At 39.4% G+C, this 21,088-nt stretch overlaps 1 long non-coding RNA gene across 2 annotated transcripts; it reads right to left on the bottom strand.

The window, feature by feature from the left end:
• Positions 1-6,315: 6,315 nt before the first annotated feature.
• On the bottom strand, positions 6,316-21,020 carry LOC139362806 (uncharacterized). 2 transcript variants are annotated; one of them, XR_011622179.1, is made up of 3 exons: positions 20,823-21,020; positions 20,110-20,251; positions 6,316-6,783 (listed from the first exon to the last, which is right to left on the bottom strand). It is a non-coding gene; the product is annotated as an uncharacterized lncRNA (long non-coding RNA). The 2 variants fall into 2 exon arrangements; XR_011622178.1 differs by having other exon boundaries at positions 20,110-20,228; positions 20,557-21,020.
• Between the last annotated feature and the right edge of the window lie 68 nt (positions 21,021-21,088).

Genomic DNA, 21,088 nt, shown 5'->3' on the forward strand with positions numbered 1-21,088 from the left:
ATAAGAAAAAGAAAAAAATAGGATATGAAAAGGCAATTTTTTTTTTGTTTTTTTGGTTTTTGTTTTTTTGGTTTTTTTTTTTTTTTTGAGACGGAGTCTCGCTCTGTCGCCCAGGCTAGAAAAGGCAATTTTTTAGAAGGGAAATAAGAATGGCTAATAATCATATGAAAAAGTATTTACTCTCATTAGTATTCATGAAAATGCAAACTAAAAACACTAAGATATCATATGTTTTTCATTAGATTGACAAGTTTAAAGAGAGTAATAAAGGGTTAGTAAGGATGTTGGGAAATAGGACACATGGTGGGAAGGGTGATTTGGTAAAACTGCGTTATAGAGCAACTTGGCAATATTTGTTAAAAATAAAAATGTGTATTTTTTTCACTTCTAGGAATATACCCTGGGAAATTCTAGCACATTTGTTCAAAAGACATAGATAAGAATGTTTATTCTAATAAAAATGCTTGAAACAACCTAAATGTTTATCAGTAGGTTGCATAAATAATTTGGGACATAACAACATTGATTTATTTATTCAACAAATATATCTTATAACCTTTATATATCTTTAAAATGTAATTTTAATAGAAAAGAAAGCTATGGAATGATATAAAAATATGATATATTTTCTATAACATTTTAAAACATACAAAATGTTAGCTATCTTACAGATACATCTGTAAAATAGATACATCTATATGTTGTAAATCTATAACAAACTTTGATAGGAGGAAACTCACCAGTTTTCCGATAGTGGTTATCACTGCAGAGAGAAACGGGAATAGGACTGGGACTGGATACAAAGGGGACTTCAACTCTGTTTCTAATGATCTGAGAATAATTTTTTTAAAACCCTGAAACATTTAAATTCTGAGTGGTTGGTATACAGATTTTTGTCATCTTCCCCTTAATATACATGTTTTTAAATTTTCATAATGAAAAGTACTTTGAAAACACTTCAACTCCTCAACCTATTAAGCAATAGTTAAAACAGAGTTGATACCACGCCAGTTACACAGATTTATCATTTTGGACTCTACTCCTTAGGCCACCAGATCTCATTAATTCTTATTTTCAGCATTTCTCATGGAGACTTTAATTTTCCAACAGATTGCCACTTCACTAACTTGAATCCTTAGCCCCTGCAAAATACTCACTCTCCAAATAGCCCTAGAAATCCCAAGCAGACATCTTATATGTACTCATAAACAAATCATCAGTTATCATTTGACATCATCCATTTCTTTCTGTCCTCTACTTGAAGCTCATTCTATCTCTAGACTCATAGGAAATGGGGCAAATTTCTACTTTTTAATGCTTCTTAACTGGTATGCAGCCCACAAAGATCATTCCTTGCTCTGAATTCTTTCAGCATTATTTATGGTACCATTCATCGAACAATACTTATTGTGTTTTGTACTGAGAAGTAAATATTTTGTGTTATACAATAATACTTAAATAATATATATTTCACTAAGGGCAGGAATTTTTTTTAAAAAATTCTACTTCTTTATAGTACCCATAGCAATAGTCATTCATCAGCAATGGTTGTAAAATGAACAACTATTTTAAATATTGTAGCATTTTGTGATTGTCTTCTAAATAACTTTATCTTTCCAAAGATTTTGATGACTTAAACTCGCAAAATTCCCCAAAGTATGTCATGGGAACCCTATGCTCCTGCCTTCATTTTTTCATGATACCTCTGCTAGTGTGTAATTTTAGGTATCTCTATATCCCTTAATTCACTCCTACTCATAGGAGGAGGAGTTAGGTGTATCTCATCCTTAGTATAAGTATGTCACATGCAACATTTGGAACGTATTTACACTGAAAAAAACCTCATTGCTTATCTGAAATTTAATTAAACTTGGCAGCCTGTAATTTTTTGTGTATGCTAAATCTAGCAACCCTAACACTGACCCATCTCAGTGTTATGATGGGGGGAGATAGTCTAACATCCATTGATCTAACACCCATTAGTTGATTTTTCTTGAACTAGTGGAGTTAATATGTTAAAAGTCCTATGCAATGTGACTTCCTCTTTTCCACACTTATTATTCGGAATCCAAGGATGGGAGGCAGCAAGTGAAACCCTTTACAACTGTAATACCCATGAGAAACCCCAAAGTCTAGACATGGGTACAGCTACTAAGAAGCTTGGTTTGAGTCGCAGGTCCAAGGCACATTCAGCTTTACTGAAAACTATGCTGATATTTTGATCCCTATGTTTCTGATCGCTATGTATATTTCTCAATTAACTCCAAACCCAGAAGAAGAATGTTGAGAATAATTATCAGTGTTAACCCCCATCTCCCTGTGGATATATGTGGATATAGTTAAAAGTGACTACATTTTATTTCATTCTTTACATAGTCTCCAATCCCTAACTTCTACCTTGTCAAATACATCCAAAGTAAAGAAAAAATTAGGTCCAAAGGAATAATTTTCAGTAACTAAGATATTAAAGAGCTGGTAGGAACACGAATGTTAATTTCAGCCACAAGAAAACATCATGGAGTCAGTGCTTTTATTAGAATGGATAATCTTAGCCAATTAGATTTAATCATCAGTGTATATCTTACTTGTATCCAATAATGTCAAGGCCACTGCTGATACATCAGCATTCTTTATAAGCTATTAAATGGGAGTCTTATTTCCTAGACATTTATATTAAAAACTTACAAAAAAGGAAAACTCTTAGGCAATAAGACATGTATTTAACAAATATAATTTAGCATTTGTAAACATTAATATATGGAATCATTTCTAAGTAAACACAGAATGCCTTGGAACTTCAATCAGACAAATAGAATTTAAATGTTTGGAGACAAAGTGGAAATGTCAAAGTTTACTAAATTACTGGTTTACTCTAAAACCCATGCACCCAAAAAACTAACTTTATTTTCTAAATATGAGCTTAGCTTGTTCCAGATAAGAGAAAACAAAACAAAACAAAAACTTTAAGCTGGTCACAGGAGATGATTGAGTGTCTTTCTAATTAAAATAGTCTCTTCCAGTTGAATTCAGTGTCTGTGGCTCTTCAATATATATTCAATAGTTACACTTATTGCATACTTCCCAAGATGCAATATGATAGAAATGTATTTCCTTGGCTGATGTTAAAAAAACAAATATAGACCGAAACTTTAACTTTTAAACCATTAAATAAATAATTTCCAAGATGCTGGTAATTAATGAAAACTAAGCTGCTTTCTGGAAAGAAGCTCATTTTTGAATCCACTGTATAAACATTCATCACATAGTAATATTGTTTTTTTTTTTTTTTTTTTGTTTTTTTTTTTTGGGAACCTTTCACATTAGCGTATTTTCTTTTTTTTTTTTTTTTTTTTTAATTTATTTATTATTATTATACTTTAAGTTGGAGGGTACATGTGCATAACATGCAGGTTTGTTACATATGTATACTTGTGCCATGTTGCTGTGCTGCACCCATCAACTCGTCATTTACATCAGGTATAACTCCCAGTGCAATCCCTCCCCCCTACCCCCTCCCCATGATAGGCCCCGGTGTGTGATGTTCCCCTTCCTGAGTCCGAGTGATCTCATTGTTCAGTTCCCACCTATGAGTGAGAACATGCGGTGTTTGGTTTTCTGTTCTTGTGATAGTTTGCTAAGAATGATGGATTCCAGCTGCATCCAAGTCCCTACAAAGGACTCAAACTCATCCTTTTTTATGGCTGCATAGTATTCCATGGTGTATATGTGCCACATTTTCTTAATCCAATCTGTCACTGATGGACATTTGGGTTGATTCCAAGTCTTTGCTATTGTGAATAGTGCCGCAATAAACATACGTGTGCATGTGTCTTTATAGCAGCATAATTTATAATCCTTTGGGTATATACCCAGTAATGGGATGGCTGGGTCATATGGTACATCTAGTTCTAGATCCTTGAGGAATCGCCATACTGTTTTCCATAATGGTTGAACTAGTTTACAATCCCACCAACAGTGTAAAAGTGTTCCTATTTCTCCACATCCTCTCCAGCACCTGTTGTTTCCCGACTTTTTAATGATTGCCATTCTAACTGGTGTGAGATGGTATCTCATTGTGGTTTTGATTTGCATTTCTCTGATGGCCAGTGATGATGAGCATTTTTTCATGTGTCTGTTGGCTGTATGAATGTCTTCTTTTGAGAAATGTCTGTTCATATCCTTTGCCCACTTTTTGATGGGGTTGTTTGTTTTTTTCTTGTAAATTTGTTTGAGTTCTTTGTAGGTTCTGGATATTAGCCCTTTGTCAGATGAGTAGATTGCAAAAATTTTCTCCCATTCTGTAGGTTGCCTGTTCACTCTGATGGTAGTTTCTTTTGCTGTGCAGAAGCTCTTTAGTTTAATGAGATCCCATTTGTCAATTTTGGCTTTTGCTGCCGTTGCTTTTGGTGTTTTAGACATGAAGTCTTTGCCCATGCCTATGTCCTGAATGGTACTACCTAGGTTTTCCTCTAGGATTTTTATGGTATTAGGTCTAACATTTAAGTCTCTAATCCATCTTGAATTAATTTTCGTATAAGGAGTAAGGAAAGGATCCAGTTTCAGCTTTCTACTTATGGCTAGCCAATTTTCCCAGCACCATTTATTAAATAGGGAATCCTTTCCCCATTTCTTGTTTCTCTCAGGTTTGTCAAAGATCAAATGGCTGTAGATGTGTGGTATTATTTCTGAGGACTCTGTTCTAGTAATATTGTTAATAGTCTGAGCACTTGCTTAATTGACACACTATGTGTGAATACTTCTCATGATACACGGTATACTTCCTTTTTCTACCCCAGATTAGAAAAGTGCCTCTTCCTTAAATCTCTTGCTACCTGATAACCATCAGAATAAGTAGGATGCAATTGACCCTCCATGGAGGCGTTTAATGTACAAACTGAAGAACTATCGGCCTCAGCCCTGTGTAACATCTCACTGTTTATACAGTTAACATTTTTGTGTAGAGTTGAAAAATCATTTTTATTTTTCAGTTTGTATTATATTTATTAAAGTTTAAAATTTTAGTTTAATAAAGTGGCTTGCTCATCCTGATTACAGTTGAATGTTACCACTCTGTCGAGTAGAACTCCATAGGATGCATCATAAAACAACTTTATTTTTCCCCCACTGCTCTTCCTATTGGGGCGGGATATTCCTTGCAACATGGATGAAATCACAGGCAGTGGTCATAAATCTTTGGGTTGGTCTTTGATATAAAAAGTCACTTCTTTCAAATTTAGTTACAAAAACTCTCTCGTTCCAATAATTTAAATATTTATCCCGGGTAGTAGCCAATATTCTGAGCTCGAAGTTTCTTCTCTGGAATACTGCAGTAGGATAGGGGACATGGCCAACTTTTCCATTTCCCCACTTTTTGCCTCTCTGCCTTCCCCAAACTCATGAATCGTAGTTTCAGGCCCTTTCAGGTAGAAGACAGGAAAGATCTGCTTAGCTGGTCACTGCCATGCTTTGATTTCGGAAGGTATTGAGGTGATCTCTTTCTCACTGCAGAGGTCTCATGCATTCTTTGGAGACTTTGCTTCACCAGGATTTCTCATCTGAAGTTCTGTTAATGCTGGCCTTAATGCAATATCTCTTCTCTAGCAGGTATCAAATACAATCTCTACCTCACACTATCTTGTTCCCTACAGAATACCTCCAACATCTCTCTGCTGTGTTCACCTCAGCCCTGGCAGATAATTCTACAGATTTCTTCAAGCTGACTCTCATGCCCTTGTAGTCCACATCCCATCTGCAAGGCAAGGCCCACATATCCTTTATCCTGACAAACTCTGAGAGTGCAGCTTGTTCCCCACAGGTGCACCTCTCACCTCTTGGCCGTTAGAACCAGCCAGCCCCAGTACCTGAGTTTTAAGGCATGAGTCCAAAAGCAGCCCACCTTCTTCCCTACCCACCTCCCTCTTCCAAGATGCACAGCTCAAGCTCTCTGTGTGGAACAGCACCTGCCCCTCACCCCCAGATATCTCATAGGGGATTAGGAGTGAGACTCACAGAAAATGAATTTCTCCAAAGAAATCTCTTCCAGATTCTTTTGTTCCTTTATATCTCTCAGAAAGGATTGGGTCTTCAGGTCGCATAATCTTTTCCAGCTCTGCATAGGTAGGTAGCATCTCATGGGGAATGGAGATGCCACCACCTATTGTTCTGTTATAGTCTAGTAGAGCTTTAGCAAAAACTACAGGTAACAAATTCTATTTTTTAACATCCTGTTACACAAACAAATATGCTGTGCATGCACACAAATAAATGTTGAAAGAGGCACAGAGAAGTGAAAACAATTGTGCACGGTAGGAATATTTGAATTTTATTACATGTCCTTCAACATTGTTTTAACAGTCATATTTTTAAATTTTCAATTGGAATGAAATCATGTATGTGTTTGTATAATTTTTCATCATGCACTCATTTTTTTGATTCCACAAATAATGAGAGAAACAGTGATGACTGTAAAATGTATCCCACCCTCAAGGAATTCATAGTAGAATTTCTTGTAGTTCCTGTAGAACTACAATAATATAATGTAATATAATAGCTAATAGTATTATAATACTGTGTGTGTGTGTGTGTGTGTGTGCGTGTGTGTGTGTGTGTGTGTGTGTAAAGAGATGGGGACCAAGGGAGGTACAGCAAAGTGCTAAGGAGTCCAGATGGGGATAGATGCTACTTCTAGCTGCAGGAGACTTCAAGGACGGGCTGGAGGGATGTATCTTGAGGGATGGATAGCATTTGATTTTTCTAAGTCTTGGAGAAGGGCATTCTGGGGGCCTAGGGGGAAGGAACAAAAGCATGTTATAAGGAAAGTGCTATGGAAAAGTAATTGGGAACAATTCAGTGGGACAGCTCTGGTATGAATTAAGAAATCAAGTGTGAAAAAATATGTTGGGTCACAGTAGATAGCGACAACCTCATGTTGATAACCCTTTAAAAAAAATTCCAGATGCTTTTATCCATGTTACATGGAGAGAAATATTCGCCATTATATGTAATTTACTAATCTTTAAATAATTAACATATACTTACCTCATTTATACAACTAACACATTTAACATCTATTAATTTAGTAAATGAGATTTATCTTAAGCACTGTTGCAAACTGAATCCCTCTTCTCAAGTTTAAAGTAGGAAATTATTTGAAATATTTTTCAAAAAGAGGACAAAATATGCCAATAGAACAATGATTATAAAACTGAATAGCATAAAAGTCATAAAAAGGCTAAAATTGTGGAAGTAAATTTCTGTCCACATCATGCCTGTCCTGATTCTAATTCTGGTTCTCTTTATGCTTCTGGGTTTTTTCCCCTCTTTCATTGCTTCCTTGGGTTATGATTATACTTAGCCAAGAAAGTGAGGCTTAACTTCTCAAATGAGCTGCTAATGTTCCAGGATTTAGAGCATGTGAGTCAAGTCTGTTATTCATCTGAAGGTTTTCCAGTTACACATTGTACCTTATATCTGAAATAGTCCAAATTACTGACTAAGGCCAATCAGATATGCTTTGATTTTTCTGTGACCTAATCTTTTTCTCAAAATGACCTTGGTCATGAATGTGTTGTCTTCATAGTCTAATAAACATCTACCTCCCAGTTCTTGTTCTGGAAATCTTTTTCTTATTTTACTACCAACAGAAAACTGTTTATATAACTGCTTTGGGTCTAATTATAAAGTTAATCTGATTCATTGAAAATACAAGATTTTTTTTTCTCATATCTCAACCATTATGACTTGCAACACGGACATCTTAAGTCAAGGCTGAGGTGTCTGGATGTTGATCTGTAGGGAATGTTAACCAATGAAAAGCTCTAAATAAAGGGTCGCTTCAGGTATGCTTCAGAGTAATCAATCTGGCCTTACAGAGGAGAAGAATTAGAGTAAATGAGTAGGAACCAGGGAGCCAGAGGCCAACTGGGGAGACCACTGTCTGGGTGAGGAGTAATTAAGACCTAAAGCAGGGCAATAGCTGTGGGAGCAGAGACATTGGCAGAATGTAGCCACATCATCTGTTTCAAAAATCCCAAATGTGATTTATTCAAGTCTTGTTCAATGAGGGGTAGAGATCAGGCAGTAAAATGACTGTGGTTTTACTGGACTAACAGTGCCAGTTTGAGAACAATTTTGATAGCTGCTACTTTAGTGCCTCAGTGCGCATTAGAAGAAATGCACCAAATTACTAACAAAAAAAGCAATGAGCAACGCAGGAAATGTTTGCATTGCTCATGTTGCAGTTGTCATACTAAAACTGCTCCAGTTAATAAGGCATCTGATATGCTGCTTGAATCTTATTTGTGCCTTAACTTTGTGGATATAGGATTATGATGTGTCTATTATGGAATTTAGCATCCTAATCCCTCCAATTATACTCTTAAAATAACATTCTTTTTTTCTCATTAAAAACATTTTTATATTGTAATGCATATAACAATTACATTCAAATTTAGAAAACACAGAAAAGTATAATGAAGAAAATAATGATCACTTTTAAACCTACCACACAGAGAAATCTACTGTTAAAACTTACCCTTTTAAAATAAGGCTAGGATCATTATAATTATTTCATCCAGTAATATTTCATTCCAGTAACAGTAAACCATAGTGTTTTCTCAATCTTTAAATAATTTCCTAACACAAGGGTCAACAAGCTAATCCAGCTTGCCACCTGTTTCTGCAAATAAAGTTTTGTTGGCGCAGGGTCATGGCTATTTGTTTATGCACTATCTATGGCTGCCTTTGCACTACAAGAGCAAAATTGAATAGTTGCAACAAAAGCAGCAGAGCCTGAGGAGCTGGAAATATTTGCTATCTGGCTCTTTACAAAAAGTTTGCTAACTCCTGCTTTAAAAGATTATTTTAATGACAGCATGTAATTAGATCAAAAGGCAGTTCCCTTGGAGAGTGCATGAGCCAGTGGTTAGAAGCACAAAGCTGGCACCAGACCGTCTGGGTTTGTATCCTAGCGCAACCATTTAAGAAACGTATGAGCTTGCCTAACTTATTTCACCTCTCTGTGCCTCAGTTTTCTCATCTGCAAAATAGGAAAAATAATAGTGTTATCCTCATAAAGTCATGATGAAGATGTGGTGAGCCCTGTGATGCACCTCCAGATTTTCCTTTAGTCATTAGTGACCTCTTCCTTCAGCTGTGGGGAGTGCTGCCAGCAGTCAGCCGTCAGCTGTCAGCTTTCTTTGGGAACTGCCTTAACCGAGGAAATCGCCTTACTCAAAATCATGCCTCCTCCAAAAGACAGTTCACATTCAATGACACATCCACATATATGGAATAGTATAAATGCCTGTGCACCGGCCCTCAACTCAGGACAACTCTGAAGGACCAGTCCAATTCCAGAGTTACCCATGGGCTGGCTGAGGCCTTTTTCGGCATTGCATAGCTGCTCAATTTCCCTCCCTACCTAATCTCTCTTCTTCCTCCTCCCATCCTCAGGTGCTGATCCCAACAATGCTCCCTAATGAATATGCTACATCCTAGTCTCCATCTTAGAATCTGGTTCCCAGGAAACCTAACCTGAGATAGTATGTTAAATGAGTCTATATTTAAAATCTCTGACACATAGTAGATGCTATATATTTATACATTTTTTCTTAAATAAACAAATAAATAATCCAGTGGGAAAAAGTGAAATGGAAATACAAGTTCAAGGAGAAAAACTAGAACAATGTAAAATTTCCTACAATTGAAGAATAACTTAATCATAAAATTATTGTTAAAAAAAATTATATAGATCAAGCAGTGGTTATTGGTTGAGACAATCCACACTGACAACTTTGAAATATTCCCAATGTTAATATTTATTTATTTTTAAAAATCTTTTTTTAAAAGGTGTACTTTTTAAAAAATAGTATGTGTATACATTTATGGGATACATGAAATGTTTTGATACAGCCATGCAATGTGAAATAATCCAATGCTAATCTTTAAATACAGGGGACAAATACCAATAAGATTCTCATAACATGTTCAGGGTCTACATAAACTGGATTCTGGACCTAGTTCAATACACAAGGGAAAAAGAATGACAGTATAATTACCAATAATTAAACCAAAGGCATAACTTTCCAAGTCACTTTTATTAAGTGAATAAATTCTGACACTTTAAAAGTCCAAAGCTACACAAAACTCAAAGCAATCGAACTATTTTTCTACCTGAAATTTTTTTTAATTTCTGGTGGGAGGGCAAGGTGGCTGACTGGACACAGCCAGGTGGAACAGCTGCCACCAAGGAACCAAGATGACTGGACCTCATCTAACAGATCTTCAGAGGGAAGGCACCTAGAGTGGATGGAGGGAAGACCAGAAGCTGGGCTGAAGGGAGAAGAAGCTGGGAACCCCACATGAGGCTACCACACAGTGGGACTTGTTCCTGGCCCCAGTGACTCCAGGCGAACAGGTGGATTGAACTGGCAAGGAGCAACCTGTTCTCGCCATGGGCCTCTAGAATCCCAGCAGGAGGAGACCCCTTCGACCAGCACAGACACTTGAGTTAGCAGGAACAGCTGCTTAGAGAAGTGGTGGGGGCAGCACATCAGCTGAGGCAGAGCCTAAAGGGTTTGGTGCAGGAGGATCTGTAGTGGAGCACAGCCACAGAAGCCCATCTCCCTTGGCTCAACTTGCTCCCATAGGAGACTTTAGCCCTATGGAAACTGTGAGATCTGAACTCTGCAGGGTGATCTTGCCCATCATGTGGGGCCAGTTCAACCTGAGCACCTCTTCGTCTGCTGGCCTCTCCCAGGGCCCCAGCCTCACCACATCTGCTTGCAAAGCAGCCTCAGGTGCCCTGTGGTCCCACTTCACAGCTCTTGCACTGGCAGATCATGCCTGGCTGACAGACAGCTCCAGAAGGGTGGCCCCCATGGCCATGAACCAGCCTGCCCACTCCCTCCCTACACGGCAGCTTTCCCCAGGCTCACAGCAAGCCCCCATATTGCTTTCCCAGAGCACATGTACATGAACCAGTTTTGCCTTCCTTGCCCACCAGTGCAGCGTGTGCAAGCTCCCTGCCCTGCTACTGCTGCAGTGGGAATAAACTCCACCCCACGTCCCCACCACCACCACCATTGCAATTGGAGCCTTGGCGAGCACAGAGCCAGTCAGCCAGCCCTATTCCCACCAGTGCCCTGCCCTTGTGCCAACACTGCCCTGGGAGTGAAACTAGGCACAAGAACAGTGGATCCTCCCCTGCTCTGAGGGAACACCCTTACCTGCAGCACACAGAGAACACACACAGACCTGTGCCCACTAGCACCACACCCCCATGCTAACAACACCACCAGCATGACTGCATGCACAGCTGCCAGCAGGGACTCCCCCACCCCCACCCAGCGGTGCTGCCTCTGCCACTGTGATGAATGCCCACTTGGAGGCAGGTACCCCAGCACCTGTACCCTGCTACAGCCAAGAAGCATATACCTTACTATGCTTCTGCTGCCACTGCTGCTGTCATGTGCGAATGAGGATGGATCCCAGTGTCACTGCACTACAAAATGCTTCAGCTAATACCACCCATTAGAATGTAGTGAACAGCAATCCAAACCACCTCAGCTCCCCACCCCAAACCCCCATACAGTGGATTCCTAACCTCAAAGATCCATAGAACAACATCAGGGCCCAATACAAGTCCCCCAGAGAGATAGCACACAGTCCTGGAGTTGAGAGCTTCAGCATTGGCCCCCTAAAATCTTCCAAAAACAAAGCCAGTTGACTGAACCCATCTTATGCCACAACCAAACCCTCAAGGTCATCATACTAGATGAAAGAAAGAAAAAAACACCCAAAGGTCAGCAACCTCAAAGATTGAAGAAACATCAACCCACAAAGATGAGAAAGAACCAACCCAAGAACTTGGACAACTCAAAAAGCCAGAGTGCCTTCTTTCCTCCAAATGACCACACCACCTCTCCAGCAAGGGTTCTGAACAAGGCTGAGATGGCTGAAATGACAGAAATAGAATTCAGAATATGAACAAGAACAAATACTAGCCTTGAATGTAAATGGCCTCAGTTCCCCAATTAAAAGGCAAAGTGGCAAGCTGGATAAAGAACCAAGATCCATTGGTATGCTGTCTTCAGGAGACCCATCTCACATGCAATGATACCCATAAGCTCAAAATTAAGAAATGGAGAAAAATCTACCAAGCAAATGGAAAACAGAAAAAAATCAGGGGTTGCAAGCTCGATGTCAGACAAAACAGACTTCAAACCAACAAAGATAAAAAAAGATAAAGAAGGGGATTATATAATGGTAAAGGGTTCAATTCAACAAGAAGACCTAACTATGCTAAATATATATGTACCTGATATACGAGCACCCAGATTCATAAAGCCAGTCCACAGAGACCTTCAAAGAGATTTATACTCCCGCACAATAATAATGGGATACTTCAACATCCCACTGACAGTATTAGACAGATCATTGAGGCAGAAAATTAACAGATATTCAGGACCTAAACTCAGCAATAGATCAAATGGACCTGATGGACATCTACAGACCTCTCCATCCAAAAGCAATAGACTATATATATTCTTCTCATCACCACATGGCACATACTCTAAAATTGACCACATACTTGGACACAAAACTCTCCTCAGCAAAATGCAAAAGAACTGAAATCATAACAACCACTCTCTTGGACCACAGTGCAATCAAATCAGAAATAAAGACTAAGATATTTGCTCAAAACCATACATTTACATGGAAATTGAATAACCTACTCCTGAATGACTTTTGGGTAAATAATAAAATTAAGGCAGAAATCAAGAAGTTCTTTGAAACTAATGAGAACAAAGATACAATGTACCAGAATCTCTGGGACACAGCTAAGGCAATGTTAAGAGGAAAATTTATAGCACTAAATGCCTGCATCAAAAAGTTAGAAAGATCTCAATTTAACAGCCTAACATCTACAACTAAAAGAACTAGAGAACCAAGAGCAAACTGATCCCAAAGCTAACAGAAGACAAGAAATAACCAAAATCAGAGATGAACTAAAGGAGATTGAGACACCAAAAACCATTCAAAAGATCAATGATTCCAGGAGCTTGTTTTTTTAAAAAATTAATAAAATACACTACTAGCTAGACTAATAAAAAAGAAAAGAGAGAAGATCCAAATAAACACAATTAGAAACAATAAAAGGGGCATTACCATTGACTCCACAGAAATACAAATAACCATCAGAGAATATTATGAACACCTCTATGTACATAAACTAGAAAATCTAAAAGAAATAGATAAATTCCTGGACATATACACCCATCCAAGACTGAGTCAGGAAGAAATTGCATCCCTGAATAGGTCAATAACAAGCTCTGAAACGGAATCAGTGGCTGACTACCAATTACAAAAAATAAAAAAAATAAAAGCCCAGGACCAGACAGATTCATAGAAGAATTCTACCAGAGCTGGTACCATTCCTACTTGAAACTATTCAAAAAAACTGAGGTAGATGGACTCCTCTATAACTAATTCCATGAGGCTAACATCATCCTGATACCAAACCCTGGTAGAGACATAACAAAAAAAGAAAACTTCAGGTCAATATCCTTGATGAACCTTGATGCAAAAATCCTCAACAAAATATTGGCAAACCAAATCCAGAAGAACATCAAAAAGCTTATCTACCATGATCAAGTAGGTTTTATCTCTGCAGTGCAAGGTTGGTTCAACATATGCAAATCAATAAATGTGATTTGTCTCATAAATAGAACTAAAGACAAAAATCACATGATTATCTCAATAGATGCAGAAAAGGCTTTCGATAAAATTCAACACTGCTTCATGTTAAAAAAAAAAAAAACTCTCAATAAACTAGGTATGGAAGGAACATACTTCAAAATAATAAGAGCCATCTATGACAAACCCACAGCCAACATGATACCAAACTGGCAAAAGTTGGACGCACTCCCCTTGAAAATCAGCACAAGACAAGATGCCCTCCATCACCACTCCTATTCAATATAGTATTGGAAGTCCTACCTACAGCAATCAGGCAAGAGAAAGAAAGAAAGGTCATCCAAATAGGAAGAGAAGTCAAATTATCCCTGTTTGCAGATGACATGATTCTTTACCCAAAAGCTCCTTCAGCTTATAAATGACTTCAGTAAAGTCTCATGATACAGAATCGATGTACAAAAATCAGTAGCATTCCTATACACCAACAACAGTCAAGCCAAGAGCCAAATCAAAACACAATCTCATCCACAATTGCCAAAAAAAAAAAAAAAGAATAAAATACCTAAGAATACAGCTAACCAAGGAGGTGAAAGATCTTTCCTGGGAGAACTATAAAACACTGCTCAAAGAAATCAGAGATGACACAAACAAATGAAAAAAAAAAAAATGTTCCTTGCTCATGGATAGGAAGAATCAATATTGTTAAAATAACCATACTGCCCAAAGCAATTTAGAGATTCAATGTTATTACTATCAAACTACCAATGACATTCTTCCCAGAACTAGAAAAAAACTATTTTAAAATTTATATGGAACCAAAAAAAAGCCTGAAGAGCCAAAGCACTCCTAAGCAAAAAGAACAAAGCTGGAGGCATTATGCTACCTGACTTCAAACTATACTACAGGGCTACAGTAACCAAAACAGAAAGGTATGGGTACAAAACAGACATATTGACCAATGGAACAGAATAGGGAGCCCAAAAATAAGGTTGCACACTTACAACCATCTGATCTTCAACAAAGCTGACAAAAATAAGCAATGGGGAAGGGACTCCTTATTCAATAAATCGTGCTGAGATAACTGGCTAGCTATATGCAGAAGACTGAAACTGGACACCTTCCTTATACCGTATACAAAAATCAACTCAAGATGGATTACAGACTTAAATGTAAAACCCAAAACCCCTGGAAGACAACCTAGGCAATACTATTCTGGACATAGGAATAGACAAACATTTAATGACAAAGACACCAAACACAACTGCAACGAGAGCAAACATTGACAAATGGGATCTAATTCAACTAAAGAGCTTCTGTGCAGCAAAAGAAACTATCAACAGAATAAACAGACAACCTGCAGAATGGGAGAAAATTTTGCAAACTATGCCACTGACAAAGTCTAATAACCAGTGTCTATAAGGCACTTAAACAAATTTACAAGCAAAAAACAAAAACCCTACTAAAAAGTAGGCAAAGGACATGAACATTTTTCCAGAGAAGACAGACATGTGGCCAACAAGCATATGAACAAAAAGCTCAACATTACTGATCATTAGAGAAATGCAAATCAAAACCACAATAAGATACCATTTCACCCCAGTCAGAATGGCTATTATTGAAAAATCAAAAAATAACAGATGCTGGCAAGGTTGCAGAGAAAAAGGAATGCTTATACACTGTTAGTAAGAGTATAAGTTAGTTCATCCATGGTGGAAAACAGTGTGGCAACTCCTCAAAGACCTAAAAACAGAACTATCATTTGACCCAGCAATCTCATTACTGGGTATATACCCAAAGGAGTAGAAACCATTCTATTATAAACACACATGCACATGTATGTTTGTTGTGGCACCATTCATAATAACAAAGACATGGAATCAACCTAAGTGCCCATCAATGGCAGACTGGATAAAGGAAATGTGGTAAATATACACCATGGAATACTGTGCAGCTGTAAAAAAGAATGAGATCATGTCCTTTGCAGGAACATGGATGGACCTGGAGGCCATTATCCTTAGCAAATTAATGCAGGAACAAAAAACCAAATACCGCATGTTCTCATTTATAAGTGGAAGCTAAAAGATGAGAACACATGGACACATAGAGGGAAACAACAGACATTAGGGCCTACCAGGGGTGGAGGGTGAGAGGAGGGAGAGAATCAGGGAAAATAACTAACAGGTACTAGGTTTAATCCCTGGGTAACTAAATAATCTATACGATAAACTCCCATAACATGAGTTTACCTATATAGCAAACCTGCATGTGTACCCCTGAACTTAAAAAATTTTTTAAATCTTCTTTGTCCTATTTAAACATAATTCTTGGTATTGAGGTAAATCTGAATTCACATGATATGCTTTGTCAAATTTTTCCAAAACCCTTTTTTTTTTTTTTTTTTTTTGAGACAGAGTCTCACTCTGTTGCCCAGGCTGGAGTGCAGTGGCACAGTCTTGTCTCACTGCAACCTCTGCCTCCTGGGTTCAAGCGATTTTCCTGCCTCAGCCTCCTGAGTAGCTGGGACTACAAGTACGCACCACCATGCCTTGCTAATTTTCGTATTTTTTAATAGACACAAGGTTTCACCATGTTGGCCAGACTAGTCCTGAACTCCTGACCTCAGGTGATCCACCTACCTCAGCCTCTCAAAGTGCTGGGATTACAAGTGTGAGCCACCATGCCCAGCCCTGTTTTGCTTATAATTTAAAGATTTAAAAAATATTAGAAATCATATACTTGACAACTATGTAAATTTATTTTGACAATGTTAGATGTAATCCCAAAATGTATGAAGAAATGCACTGATTTAAAAAATTTATTTGGGGATATGCTAGAAAAGTTTTTGAAGGCCATTATTTTAAGATATCTCAGATCTTCTGATCTTCAACCTTTGTGAAAAGATTACCTAAGCCATGGCACATGTTTACAGGGCCTTCGTTTCAGCTTGATACCTCCTCAGCCTCCATCTAAAAGCAAAACTTGCTCTCAGGAACAGACTGATTTTGTGCATGTGGAAATAAAAAGAACTGGATTAGCCAGTCACAGATTTCACAAAATGTCCCAGTACTGTAGTAACTGAATTGCTGCCAGGAGCAGCTGTAAATAAAAAAGAAATTCGCTGCCCTTCAACTGCAATCCTTTTTGTTTTAAAACCACAACAAAAATCCTGTCCGGGATCACCACAACATAAATGAAGAAGCTTAAAAAGAACATCCTGGCCAGGTGCAGTGGTTCACGCCTGTAATCCCAGCACTTTGGGAGGCTAAGGCAGGCAGATCACTTGAGGTCAGGAGTTCGAGACCAGTCTGGCCAACATGGTGAAACCCCATCTCTACTGAAAATACAAAAATTAGCCCGGCGTGGTGGTGCATGTCTGTAATCCCAGCTACTCGGGAGGCTGAGGCAGAAGAATCACTTGAACCTGGGAGGCAGAGTTTGCAGTGAGTCGAGACTACACCACAGCACTCTAGCCTGGGTGACAGAGCGAGTCTTGATCTCAAAAAACCAAACAAAAAAAATCCTATTAGAAATACAGAAGCTTAAATTAAAAACAAAATACTGAGACTGAACTATAGCAGCTCTAGGATCTATTGTAAAACCCACGTTTAGTAAAGGCAACTAGTATAATCTCAGACCGGTCTGTCAAGTTCTCTGCTATGGTTTATTGTTTCCAAAGAAACAAAGCACTCACTCAACTCAGTAAATATTTTTTGGATACCTATGCAACAGGTGCTAAAGGAAATCCAAAGTTCTATGCTAAAAGATTGCTACCCGCAAGGTTCTTGGTTTAGTAGAGAAGGGGAATCAGTTTCCAAAAAGACTGAGAAAAGTGTCACTTATTCCTGTTAGGGGCTTTAGAAGAACTAGTGGCAATATGAAAAAAGATATACTTTCACAAAGCTTGAGTGGAAAAGGAAGTTGAAAAAAGGACATTAGCTGGAGGAGGATGTAGAATAAAGATGTTGTTTTAGGATTTATTCAACATATTTTTATTGACCACATTTTTTAGGCACTGTTTTTTTTGTTTGTTTGTTTTTTGTTTTTTTTGGAGACGGAGTCTCGCTCTGTTCCCCAGGCTGGAGTTCGGCGCGATCTGGGTTCACTGCAAGCTTCGCCTCCCGGGTTCACGGGTTCACGCCATTCTCCTGCCTCAGCCTCCTGAGTAGCTGAGACTACAGGCGCCTGCCACCGCGCCCGGCTAATTTTTTGTATTTTTAGTAGACACGGGGTTTCACCGTGGTCTCGATCTCCTGACCTTGTGATCTGCCCACCTTGGCCTCCCAAAGTGCTGGGATTACAAGCGTGAGCCACCGCACCCGGCCAATTTAGGCACTGTTTTACATCCTGGTGATTAAGCAGAGAATAAAGTAGACAGAGCCCCTCTGTTTTAGTTAGGGAATTGGCTAAGCTGCTCTACCAGTTCCAAACAAACAATGATTTTTAAAAGAACAAAGTTTATTTTCTCTTGCATAATGGTCCAGAAGTCTGTGATCCAAGGGAGGAGGTGCCCCAGCTTCCTGAGATTCTTTTGGGACTTAGGCTAGTGAGAACAGTTTGCCTTCCTTAATACCTGGCTTCCATTTCAAGTCTTTTCTTCCATTTCTTTTTGCCACTTGCCAGAGAGCAGGAAGAGGGAAGAGAAAGGGTATAGCAAGCAACTTTCTTTTTAAGGGACAGGATCCAGTCCTACTCACATCCTACAGGACATAACTTTTTGATATAGCCTTATCTTGGTGGAAGGGAGGCCAAGGAATTTCATGTCTAAGTGGGTCACCAAATGCCCTGCTCAGATTTGAATGTAGAGATATTTCCTCTTACTAAAAAGAAAAAAAATAATACAGAATGAAAACTGGGGATAAGAAGACACAGTCTAGAAGAAGACAACTATAGAAAAGTAAAGAGATGGCATGTATGTGAAGTTGTGGTGTCATGAAGACAAGAACAAAGGAACTAATTTATAGGTAGTCAGTGACAAGTGAGCAGACTCTTGAGTGAAGGGAGAGTATGAGTCATGTAGATTTCTGCATTCCAGACAGAAGGAATAGCTAGTAAAGAAGCCCTGAGGCAAGAGCATGCTTGTCATGTTTAAGGAACAGTGAAGTCACAGGGATAAAAGACAAACCAGAAGAAAGTGATGATATGGAACCAAGCAAATGAGACATGTCAAGAGAGAGGACGTAGTCAAGAACAACAAAAGTTGCAAGGGTGAAGCTTTCGCCATTGAAACTGGCAGCATGGAGCTCACAGGTGACCTTGACAAGTGGCAGTTTTGTGGCATGGTGGGCATGAAGGACTGAATGGAGTAAATTCAAGGGAGAGAGGAGGAAGTGGAATCACAGAGAGCAAATATGGTCCTCTCCTTTGAAGAGAAAATGGGAATGACTTGAGTATGTGTTTAAGGTAAAGAACCAGTAGAAATGGAGAGGCTAAGATACATGGAAGTGGAGTAATTGATGGTGCAAGGTCTCAGAAGAGGAGAAATATGTGGGGTTCCTCCTTTTACTCCTAGTCACCGAAAAGAAGATAAGAATGGTAGTGAATCAAGATGTTGGAGGAGGGCAGGAGGAAGTAGTGGGAAGTTGTGGAAATTCTACCTAATAGTTTTAATTTTCTTTTCTGAAGTAGAAGGCAGTGTCATCTCCTGAGTGCAAGCAGAAAAGTTGTCCTCAATTATGAATAGTAAGAGTAGAAAAGGAAGAGATTTGTATTGATCTGAGGTTTTGTGTGGGGGTTTGAGGTCAAGGCCAAAACCATTGAGAAGATTGACAAGATAGTGTTTAAAGTGATGAATACTGCTGTGTCTCCTCTCAATAATACAGCACTTTCTTCAGCCTACACTCTTCTAATGGCAGGATTGGAAAGGCAATACTTTCCCCAAACTCATCATCTTATCAAAACCATCTGCCACGAAGCTCATCAAGACTAAGCTCATAATGCTGTTTATAGCCATCACCACCACAAGCCCAAGACCACCCACTTTTAAGCATGAACATACAAGTGAAGACTGTCAGACATCTGAAGACTGCCTCAAGGTCAGACTCGTGACACCTGAGGCAGCACCATTCACTCAGTTTTGGGAACAAAAAACCTGGAATCCTCTTTCACCGTCATTCACTTGGTCAATCACCAACCTCTGTTCATCCCACCTCTAAATATTCCCCAGGGCGCCCACTTCTCTCCATGCCCACTCTCCATGCCACTGGTAACCTGTGTTTCTGTCATCCCGCATTCTGATACTCTATCCCTCCAGCTCTCTGCGCAAAAACTGATCATACTGGCCGGGCGCGGGGGCTCACGCCTGTAATCCCAGCACTTTGGGAAGCCGAGGTGGGCGGATCACGAGGTCAACAGATGAGACAACCCTGGCCAACATGGTGAAACCCCATCTCTCCTACAAATACAAAAAATTACCTGGGCATGGTGGCGCCGTGCCTGTAGTCCCAGCTACTCCAGGGGCTGAGGCAGAAGAATCCCTTGAACCCGAGAGGCGGAGGTTGCAGTGAGCAGAGATCGCGCCATTGCACTCCAGCCTGGCGATATAGCGAGACTCCGTCTCAACAAAACAAAACAAAACAAAACAAAACAAAACAAACAAACAAAAAAAACTGATCATACCACTTGCCTGATTAAAAACGTTCGATGACTCTACCATTGCCTTTAGGAAAAAGTCCATCCAAACTCACTAAACTGGTTTCCAACCCCTTTCTGACAGCATCTTAATCTCTCCCCACTTCCTCTGCTCATTCATCCATACCTACTGCCTCCTCACTGCTATGTTCTCTCTCCTGACCCAGCACTTGCTCTTTCTCAGTGCTAGAAGACTCTTCTCTTCCAGTTCCCACTGCCCTGTTCCCTTACCTGGCTAATCCCATACTCATCCTTCTTGTCTCAGCCTAGTAGTCCTTAGGGAAGCTTTGCTGACCCCGAAGCTGAGCAGGCGTCCCTCCTGTGTAGCACTGTGTTAGCCCTACCAAGTCAAGGCTCTCCTTGCCTGTTTCCTGCCCGGACCATGTCTTTTTACTTCACTCCTGTCTCCTAGGTATTCCAGCACAGTGCTGGGTACATAACAGGTGATCAAGACAAGTTTGTGGAATGACTGAGTGAATAAATCATTAACCAAATACCTTGGATCTCCTACTACATCATTTGCAAAAAAAAAAAAAAGTTTAATAGAAATTAAGATGGACCCAGTGAGCTAGAGTGTGCGACCCTGCTTGAAAACGGCAGAGTGGTTCTGAGAAGCAGTCCCAGCCTAGGAACCCGGGGATCCGGCCTGTGGACCCACGGGCGGGGCCAGCGGGGTGCACAGGCGCTTTCGGGCGGAAGGCGGGGCCTCCCGGCCAGTGACCCCGCCCCGAGGCGCCTCCCGGGCGGGGGAGGGCGGGACTCG

The sequence above is a fragment of the Macaca nemestrina genome, chromosome 4 (assembly GCF_043159975.1).
Source record: "Macaca nemestrina isolate mMacNem1 chromosome 4, mMacNem.hap1, whole genome shotgun sequence".
NCBI classification, from domain to species: Eukaryota; Metazoa; Chordata; class Mammalia; order Primates; family Cercopithecidae; genus Macaca; species Macaca nemestrina.